The sequence below is a fragment of the Mercenaria mercenaria genome, chromosome 10 (assembly GCF_021730395.1).
Source record: "Mercenaria mercenaria strain notata chromosome 10, MADL_Memer_1, whole genome shotgun sequence".
NCBI lineage: Eukaryota > Metazoa > Mollusca > Bivalvia > Venerida > Veneridae > Mercenaria > Mercenaria mercenaria.
The window spans coordinates 61147477-61158135 of NC_069370.1; positions in this window are offsets into that span (position 1 = coordinate 61147477).

Below are 10659 nucleotides of genomic sequence, written 5' to 3' on the forward strand. Positions count from 1 at the left end.
TAAAACTTAATAAGAGAAATCACAAGTTTGTTTATTCAATGATTATGATTTTTTTTATCAAAAGTAACAAAATAAAACCAGAAAAAAGTGATAATTGCTGGATTTTATTAGAAATTAAAGAAGCGTTCAGTTACATTTTTAATAGATAAAAAGGAATATGGACAAAAGGACTTTATTTATTAAAAATGCATAATTCCCCTTGTGTTGTCTAAATAACGTTTCTTTTATTTATAATAAAATCCAGCAATAAAGATATATCAATGTTCAAAATACACATAATTTATTATTTCTAAAAGCTATGTGCCTGAATGCATTTTTTATATTTTGATATAACAGCAATGATGAGATGTAATTGTTAAAAAACACTTTGGTATCTTATAACTTTGTTTATTTAGCCCTAATTCAATGAAGCTTTCAAAACTCATTATAAAGGTGAGAACTGATTTGCTATAAAGGTGAGAAATATCACCTGCAATTTATTTATAAACAGAAGCAAGTCTATCAATTGTCCAGACTTGTGTATTGGCCCTTACCGCCAATACGCAGACCTTATCATCCCCATAGGCCACATACCAGGCATACCAGAATCAGTGTCTTTAAGGAGACGAAGCGTGTGGGTGTTGAAGATATTCAAAATGCTATACAGGTATAATTTAACTGCATTTCTCATTCCTGTAAAATCATAATTTCTGAGTAAATGGGCGTTAACTCTGCAACTTTTGGTGGTAAACCGCTTTAATTTTTATTTTGACATGTGAAAATGAAATGATATCTATTTTCTGCAGAAAATTGCCAGACTTTGACGCATTGAAATGAAAATATATTCCAAGAAAACTGCAAAAAATTTTCTTCGAATATTTTCGAATCGTGTTTTTCGATGCTCCTATTTCAGTGTGGTTATGCGTTTTATGGTACTAAACATTGATAACTCGAGCTGTACAAGACATGCATTTGGTAGAAATAAAAAGTTATCATATTTGTAAAAATATTCATGTCAGACAAAGAAAAAGAAAAAAAAAACCTCTCTGATTATGGTACAATATGACAGTCTGTTTTGTTGTTATAATTATTAATGCTGTAATATATGGAACACTCAAAGCGATTGAGTCGAGAATATTTGCCTAATTACATATTTGAGCCGTGCCATGAGAAAACCAACATAGTGGCTTTGCGACCAGCATGGATCCAGACCAGCATGCGCATCCGCGCAGTCTGGTCAGGATCCATGCTGTTCGCTAACAGTTTCTCCAATTCCAATAGGCTTTAAAAGCGAACAGCATGGAGCCTGACCAGACTGCGTGGATGCGCAGGCTGGTCTGGATCCATGCTGGTCGCAAACCCACCATGTTGATTTTCTCATGGCACGGCTCATTTGGTTTTAACTGAAAAACGCTGTACAACACATGAACAAGAAGTAGAAAGCATTTTGAATTTTAACATTACTTAAATAGCAAGACAAATAGAAACCAGAACACTGCCGTATTTGAAAATTTATGAATATACAAATTCGGCCTAAACGTTATTTAGAGCTTATCGTTTTTTTTGTATTTGTTTTTTTTTTCTAGTGTACAAGGGACATTTATTACATATGGTAACTATCCCTATAAATTATCATCAAACAGATGCATACATGCATGTAATTAATTCTTTAGTCCTTGAATCGGAAACACGCTTTAAGCCATTTTATCAACGTTATTCAAGTTTGAAAAAGGTCCTTTTTAAAATGTTAGTTTACAACCAAGGCCACAAACAAAGGGTAACAATCTCAAGGTCATAGCAAGCCTAATCAACGCAGCAGATGGCGCAACACCAAATGTTTTCCATTTCACTGACCAAATTATATTGTGTTCAGCGTTGTTGCAACGAGCGTGAGTCGAAGCATTTCATTAGGTCGAATCTACAAAACTATGGGGTCCATATTTTGCTGATCTCGTAATATTCTAGGACAAAGTTATTAGTTGAAAAATGCATCTAGCTGACTAGCTATGTTTCCATAATAACTGTTTTGTTGTGAATAATCTATCAGTCCGAATTACAACGTTTATTTTAATAATTACTTGAAGCAAGACGAGTGGGTTACTTTTCAGCCGATTTAATTCCAGATGACATCACAAGTTTCGATGGGAAAATGGTATGATTACAATCTGGATGATGTCCAATGACAAAATATAGGTCATTCTATGCATTTGAGAAAATAATTCTGACTGAAACATGTTACAAAGCAGAACCTATAATTTCCCAGGGAAATAATCTTAAATGATCAGGCTATACGTTGACTGTAAGAAATAGAGGTCGCAGTTCCGTCTTCAATAAAATATAAATTGACAGATGTATTTCAGTTATATTTTGAACTTGGTCATTACAATGACACATCAGACAATTTAATTACAGGAAAAAGATATTAATGTAACAGAGGTATACATTTTCCCATTTGTAAATTGAAACAAGCAGTGTTGAATTTTATTTATTTTATTAATATCATTCATATACTAACGAAGGTACTGAAACATATACATGACGTCGTGCAAAATCAATGTAACTTTGATATAATTAGATATAATGTAATAAATAGGACTAATAAATAGGTGCATAAGAAAGACAGTCAAAAGTCCCTTCAACATACTTTGTTTTCTTTTGTTTCTAAACTGTTTGACTATATTTTGCACCTTTATTTAGCAGGACAATCAAATACACAATTGTAAGCGTGGCATTATTCTATAAAGTTAATAATGGCCAGAAACGACTATATGATTCACTAATTCTCTCAAAGTTTTGGTATATTTTTTCTTTCAAACGTTGACGGCATTTTGTTTGATTTCAGTTAGTACCATTTTCTGCATTCCTTAGTTACGTTAGTGCTAATCGACAACTTTGATTTGAGTAATTAAATGCGTGTACCAGTACACACTGTAATATAAATTCAAAAGGTAAAAAAGTATATACAGTTGAAGGAAGTAGATCAGTTATGACAATCAGAAAATTACGTATTTTCCGTTTTTATGGACACTTATGTGTGCTTTGAATTGTTAAACGTCCAATGAATTCCGAATTGCCTAACAACAAACAGAAGAACCGGTCCACAACATTAACCAACTGCACAAATTTTTAAACTGTTAAAACTAGAATTCAGTAGTGCATTAATTGTAATTGCCTAGTATATTTTTGATCTATTTGACAGGTGGTTTTTACGGAATTCCGTTAGGGCCATCGCCTTTGTATGTGTTGATCTGAAACGCGATACTCGATAGTACGATGATGAAAACGCGAAATCACGAAACTACGATAACGAAAACGCGACAACACGATGATGATAACGCGATACTACGATAACGAAAACGCGATAATACGATAGTACGATGATGATAATGCGATGTACTATCGCGTTTTCACCATCGTACTGTCGCGTTTTCACCATCGTAATATCGTGATATGGCGTTTTCGTTATCGTAGTATCGTACTATCGCGTTATCACCATCGTACTGTCGCGTTATCACCATCGTATTGACGCCTTATCATCATCGTACTGTCGCGTTATCACCATCGTACTATCGCGTTATCACCATCGTACTGTCGCGTTATCATTATCGCACCATCGCCTTCCGGTGCGCATGCGAATGCTCAAAATTAGAAGATCTTCCAGTACAGGGATAAGGTCAGTAATTCGGTCGAAAATGTGCTTCCGTGGTGTAGTCGAAAGAAGTCCATAATAAATAGATCCTAATTTTCCCATTTTTTTGCGCAAATTCGTGTAGAACGAGTGCTTTAATCACCATTTTTCACTACTAGAATACATTCTGCATGAAATGAGACGGTTTTCTTGTTCATACACCCCACATGGCAAGTGTTGCAGATCGAAACCGGAAGTAGGTTTTTATTGCGCGGACGAGAGCAAATATGCGCCATTTTTAGGGTAGCAGACCACAACTGACTGGCATTTCACTAGGAACTACATAACCCCCTATTTTCTTTTCATTTTCTCGTTAATTTGTGATAAAACTTTTATGAAAAATAGGTGTAGGAAAAAGTGATGTTCTCTAAAGATACGTGTAGACGACCTGAAGTTGTCGTTTTTTATATGAAACAAAGAAGGATTTGAATTACTGACCTTTAACCTACAGCAGTACAAATGGACAAGTTAATACAATCTTATTTTAACAGAGACTACGCCTACAAGGAAATACTTGTTTTATTAAAATCGGATATGGGTGTAGATATAAGGTTAGTTTCTTTCAGATATTTGTAAGTTTTTTGTTCGTTTTAAAGATTGTTTACAGTTTGGCAATTGTTTACAATCAAACTTGACAGTATTTACTAAACCATATGCTTTTGCTATAGATCTAATTGACATTTTTCACACACATCTACTTTTTATGCTTTTCATGTTTCAAGCATACATACGAAGATATGTAATGTTATATAGATGAACAAGATCTTTCATGATGAGTTCTGTCATAAAAAATTGTATAAAATTTGCTACTCTTAACATAATTATGCTTGTCTATAAGTATGTTGGAGAGGATATAGATCCAACTATGTCTGGTATGATTATGCTTTTAGAACTACAGCTCTGAAAGTTCCAATCCCGCTCCCGCGATAGGGCAATATGCAGATTCGAACGCAGGTCCTTGAGTGTGAAAATAAGTATTCATTAGAATCGCGTTTCACTGAAATTAAAGCCAGAAGTTTGCTTCTATAAAATGGACAAGATACATCCGTCATTCAGCTTTTTAATGATACTAACATCACTGATGTATGTGGCAGCCTGCTAACACCTAATGTGATATAATTCTTATTTCAGTAGGAGAAGCGTATAATGAAGACCATAAATTTGCTATACGTCGCCGTACCCTGGCACTTATTGAACAATCTGATACTTATAATGAGTTTGCCTTAGACGATTTATTGTCAACAACAAAAATTCGTGTAATGTTCGAAAATAACAGGTCATTAAAATGGCATAAAATGATTTACTTTAATGATTCAACGAACATGATAGTAAAAAAAATGGTACATTTTATTTCTCACGGTTCAATCATAGTGGAAACTGGACTTATTGAATGACTTATCTGTATTTCTTTGTTTTAAGGGCCTTATGGCATCTACTGATACGCGCTATATCCCTGCATGTAATTATATAATTTTGCATTGTGGCAGTAAGGCTGATGAAAATATTACTCTAAAGGCATAATAGTAAGAGGTTGGTGCCGGTGATGGAGAAAGTTTATATAGTTCGGCTCAGGAATGTATCGGGTTCGTCTTCGGCCTACCCGAACATTCCTCAGCCTCCTTCATCCGCTACACAAACCTATTATTCTATTTATCTTGCCACAATCTTTTCGTCATGGTCGGGGCCACACGTGACTATTGTACAAAACAACATTTCAATTCATTTCAATAACATCTTGAAGTTTTGGGTAATCATACTGCACCGGATAACTAAGTATTCATCTTTGTGTTAGTGTCATTTTCAACTGCAGTCCCGGTTTTGGCGGCAGATTGAAAAAACCGGGAATTGGTACTGGTATTATATTTTTAAGAGATGTTGGGCAATCTTGAGCACAAACCTGTTATTCATTTATATTCAAAAAGTTCCTTTTTCACAATTACTTTGTGATGCTGGGTTTTGAGGTGACAAAATTTATATTTATATTTTATTCATTTGGAGAAAATGTCACAATTTTCCAAGAACATTTCTTGATTTTGATCTTCACATGTCTTTCTTTTCAAACCACTGACTAATTAAGGCTATGCTTAAATCCATCTTTATTAATCGTGCAACTACTATGTTTTAGCCCGCCCATTTTAACTCAGTAGGGAGAGCGCAGATCTACGGATCGCGGGGTCATGAGTTCGATCCTCGGGCGAGGCGTATGTTCTATGTGACAATTTAATAAACATGATAAAAGACATTGTGTCTGAAATCATTCTTCCTCCACATCTGATTCAAGTGGGGAAGTTGGTAGTTACTTACGGAGGACAGGTTTGTATTGGTACAGAATCCAGGAAAACTGAATAGGTTAACTGCCTGCCGTTACATTAACTGAAATACTGTTGAAAAACGGCGTTAAACCCTAAACAAACAAACATACACATATATCTTAAATACATAGTGTCTACCTTGAGTTTGTATTTTAAGTTCCAGTATTATAAATATATCAATTTAATTGATAATTGAGTGCTAACAATAATAATGTTAAATCATATATTATCTCTCTTACTGATACTTTATCAAAAATACAAAAAGGATTCATTTGAAGTCGTGAGATATGGAAGAATGGGATAGTTATCCACTATCATTTTATCTATAATGGTCTTATGGCATTTGTACTGCTTTACGAATAGAGGGCGATTCTTAGTAATTTTTATTTTTATGTTTACTATATTGTAGAGACTTACCCTAAGCCTTCTTTCCACATGGGAAACAATCCGTTTATATCGTGAAATTGTTGAGTGAACACTTTCTTAATCCTAAGCCTGCCCATGTTATATCAGTGCAAAGGAAAAGTAGCCTATGATAAATGCCATGTATGATTACACAGTTATGCATCTAACAGTCTTGAAATTGATTTCTTCGATTTTCTCATATTTCTAGATATTTTTCCCATACTTTGACGCATATGTATGGGTAGTTGAGATTGTTCTTTTTCCAGCAGTAGCCTTTTCAACATATTTCACCTTGTGAAAAAAAATCGTCTGTTTGTTGACAAATTTCACCACAAAAAATGTCCTACTTTCCCCAGGGAATCAATTATTTGATCTTTACATAGTTTTGTATTCAGGTTGCTAATCCATGTGGCAAGTATGCATGCTTTTTTCATGATTAAATGTAAAAAGTGCATAGTTTGCATGAGGCTCTAGGTCAATGTTCACCTAAGCCTATCATAAAGTCATTGCGGAGTTGTCTCCATTTTTTCCAAATATTTCATCCGGGATCATTTTTTTCAGCTCAAATAACTCTTTTTCATGAAATAATATTTTAATAATCTTTTCAGTCCTTGTATTTTGATGCAGTTAACTACAGATATATTTAATATAGATAGCTCCTACTTGGTTTGTATTTTCAGTTACAATGCCTATATAATATTGAACTTGCATAAAAATACGTATTGATTAAAAAATCAGAAAATGCGGCTGAATAAAGTGTAAGTGCAGTTATTGATATCAATATTCAAATGTAAAAGAATTAGAGTAAGTTTCCACAAATTTTAAGTGTTTACGTTATTTCCAAATGGACACTGAGTGTTATGAAACATATTTGGTATATTTACAGTGAAATTTATCAAATAAATTTATCACTGACAAGGATAAAATTTAATTAAAACATGAAATAAAAAGTAAATTTGTTTAGCATGCACCTGGTGTTCAGTCGGTAGTTGGTTATTTTAGTCTTAGACTGAAAAAAAACTGATAGGCAAGATAAATCTTTCAGACACAAATTTACATGGTACATTGTTGTAATTAGTATGTTTGACCTTTACATTTTGATAAAACATAATATATATTAATGAATAAATCTTAAACGTACAATTCTTAAAAATTCTGTTATTGAATGTTTGAAAACCATGCACATTTTTCACTCTATGCTGTCATGTGACCCAGTGTACGGCAAGAAAAAGGCAAGATGGCGACGTGGATACTGAGGAAAAGTAGGCTCTTTATTTGTTCATTGATTTCTCTGTGAATATTTCCTTTAGGGTAGACTTTTTGTCGTATAACACGGCACTGACATTTGTCTTTCATCGGCTGTATACCATTACCTCATACGACGGCTCGATTTTTTAGACTTTGAATTACACATATACTATGTACATAGACAAAACGTGTGTATCAGCCAGTTCTCTGAAAACCGCATATTTCTTCAAAAAATGCACGTTTAAAAATTTGGCCAGTGTACGGACAGAAGTCCGAGGTTTCTGTCGTGTACAGACAGACGTCGGCCAAAAGTATACGGTAAGAAGACAGAAATTCAAAGATTTTCCTACGTAATGGTATACGGAAAGAAGACAAAATCCTGACACGATCACCAATTGCCTTAGAACTTGGAAGGATTAATCTGGTCTTTATTTGGACATTAGTGCTGCCAATTTTCAATGTTTTACAAAACAAAATGAACCTGTTTCGGTTTTTAGCTCATTTGAATCAGAATCGTTTTAGATATTAAATATATTTGCATAAAATCTGATAGATTTATCTTTCATACGCTTGCGATAGACGACCCTAATTTGTTGGGAAGGAAAGGAGAGATTGCAGTATTTTTTTACCTGAACATCTGAGCTTACCTGAACCAGTGAATATACAAGCCTAAATTTTCTTTTGATTTAGCACTATAATGTCGACAACGGATGCCTGCATAGCAAATATATATCCATTAGATTGTAATTCTGCCATATTTTAAGTAAATCAGAGTCCAGTCATAAATCAGCCTTCAGAAAACAAGCTGTGCTATGGTTCAAATCACGGACTGGGAATGTTTTCACCAATTTTGTGAATAGTTCTTCCAGAAACATGGTCATAATTTAATAAAGGCCAAATTTCGAGTAAATATTGATCAAAATATTTACGAAAAACGTCATTAAAATGATCTAAAATTGCCGAAACAGCTAAATTTTCTATTGATCCGCAGCCTGCTAAAGGCACAGATAATTAAAACTGTAGCACAAACGTGTTAAAGGTATTGCATGAATCAGGGTTCTGATATTTTGCTCTGAGCGTACACCTTATAACCTTAGAGATCGCATAAAAGATATGTAATGAAAGAATGAGCAACGCAGGTCACATTAGTCCAGTTAAAATTCCACTTTATATATTTTTACTCGAACATAAATTCATCCAAAGTGGTTCTATTATTCATAATTATTTAAGAAATAATATATCCAAAACAGTGATTTGTCATTGAATAAAATCAATGTTTGGAGTTTAGACGCGAATGGATTATATCACAAGGGCGCGGCCCGAGTGATATAATAATACGCATCTAAATGACAAACAATGATTTTATTCACGCGCAAATCACTGTTTGAGATATATTATTTCGATTCTACATGTAACACGTTACCAAGGATTATTTTGTACGTCCTTGCCGATATCCATCAAATATTTGCCTGATATATGTTGATTTCTTATCCAGCGCGCCGCTATGCCGTCTAACGCAATGACGTAATAATTGTGACGTCAGAAAAATGAATTGTTTAACATATAATCAAGTCCTTCGAGTGGTTTATCGTCTAATTTACCACGGTTCAGAGTTCAGATGCGTAGGAATTAAACCACAGGGTAGGGTGTTATAGGCGAGATGACCGTAAAAACAATATCATATACATGATTGTTTTCATTTGACATTCATATGACATTTTTAAAATACACTGGCCAGTTTACGAGAGAGAACTGAAGATTTGTAATTTTGAAGCACTAATGTCCAAATACAGACCAGCTTAATCTTTCTAAGTTCTAAGGCAATTGGTGATCGTGTCAGGATTTATTCTTCTTTTCGTACACCATTGCGTATGAAAATCTTTGAATTTCTGTCTTCTTACAGTACACTTTTGGCCGACGTCTGTCCGTACACTGACAGAAGAACGACGATCTTCTTGTCCGTACAGAGGGCAAATTTTTAAACGTGTATTTTTTGAAGATATATGCGGTTTTCAGGGAACTGGCTGATACACACGTTTAGTCTATGTATACGTACATAGTCTATGTGTACTTCATAAACTGGCAGTAATCGCGCAAGAAAGGGATGAAAAAAAAAACAACAACAAAAAAACTGACTTTCTCCTCGCTGAAATTTATTTTCCGTTTTTTTTGCATTCAAAGACAAAGTATAGAAAATCGAGCCGTCGCCTTAGGTAATGGTATATAGCTGATGAAAGACATATGTCAGTGCCGTGTTATACGACCAAATTCTCCCCTAAAGTAAATAGTCACAGAGAAATCAATGAACAAATAAGGAGCTTATCTTTCCCCAATATCCGCTTCCGCCATCTTGCCTTTTTCTTGCCGTTAACCAGCATGACTAAACACAATGTCAGTAAACAAAACCAGAAGAGTTTTTAATACTGTTTTGAATAAACTGGTGATATTGAATGATTTTAGGCCATTAGTTGTTCTCAGTGTTAATCGGGTAACCCTTTAGCACATTTAGTATGTAGCAAATAGTCACTTCTCTGTAATTCCATGAGTCATTCTATTATTCGCATTAATGTTTGGCACATTGCTCTATCAAGTACATCAACTGAGCTGCCTGAAAAGTAATAGGGGCCTTCCAAAAACAATTTCAGCCTGCTCCAGTGTTCTGTGTGTATTTATTTCCTACCAAATCTTAGAGATAGTGTTTGAATTGTTTGCGAACTGTCACATTACTATTAATTTATGTTATCATTTTCCACTGCCTGTGGAACTACTTTGGACTCAAGAAGCATATTATGATCCTCTTTTAGAGTTGCATACTGTCCAGCCAGTCGAAGATCAGACAATCAGATGAGCAATCCAGGGCCATCTAATGGCCCTCTTGTTTCTAAAAGCAGCCACGGTCTAACGGCCATTGCAGTAATATTCTCCTTTACTTCATGCATCTTAGGTCTTTACCATTTCGTTGAAAAATACACAGAGTACTGGAGCAGACTAGGAGATTTTAAGAATGTATCTTTATAACAGTTATCT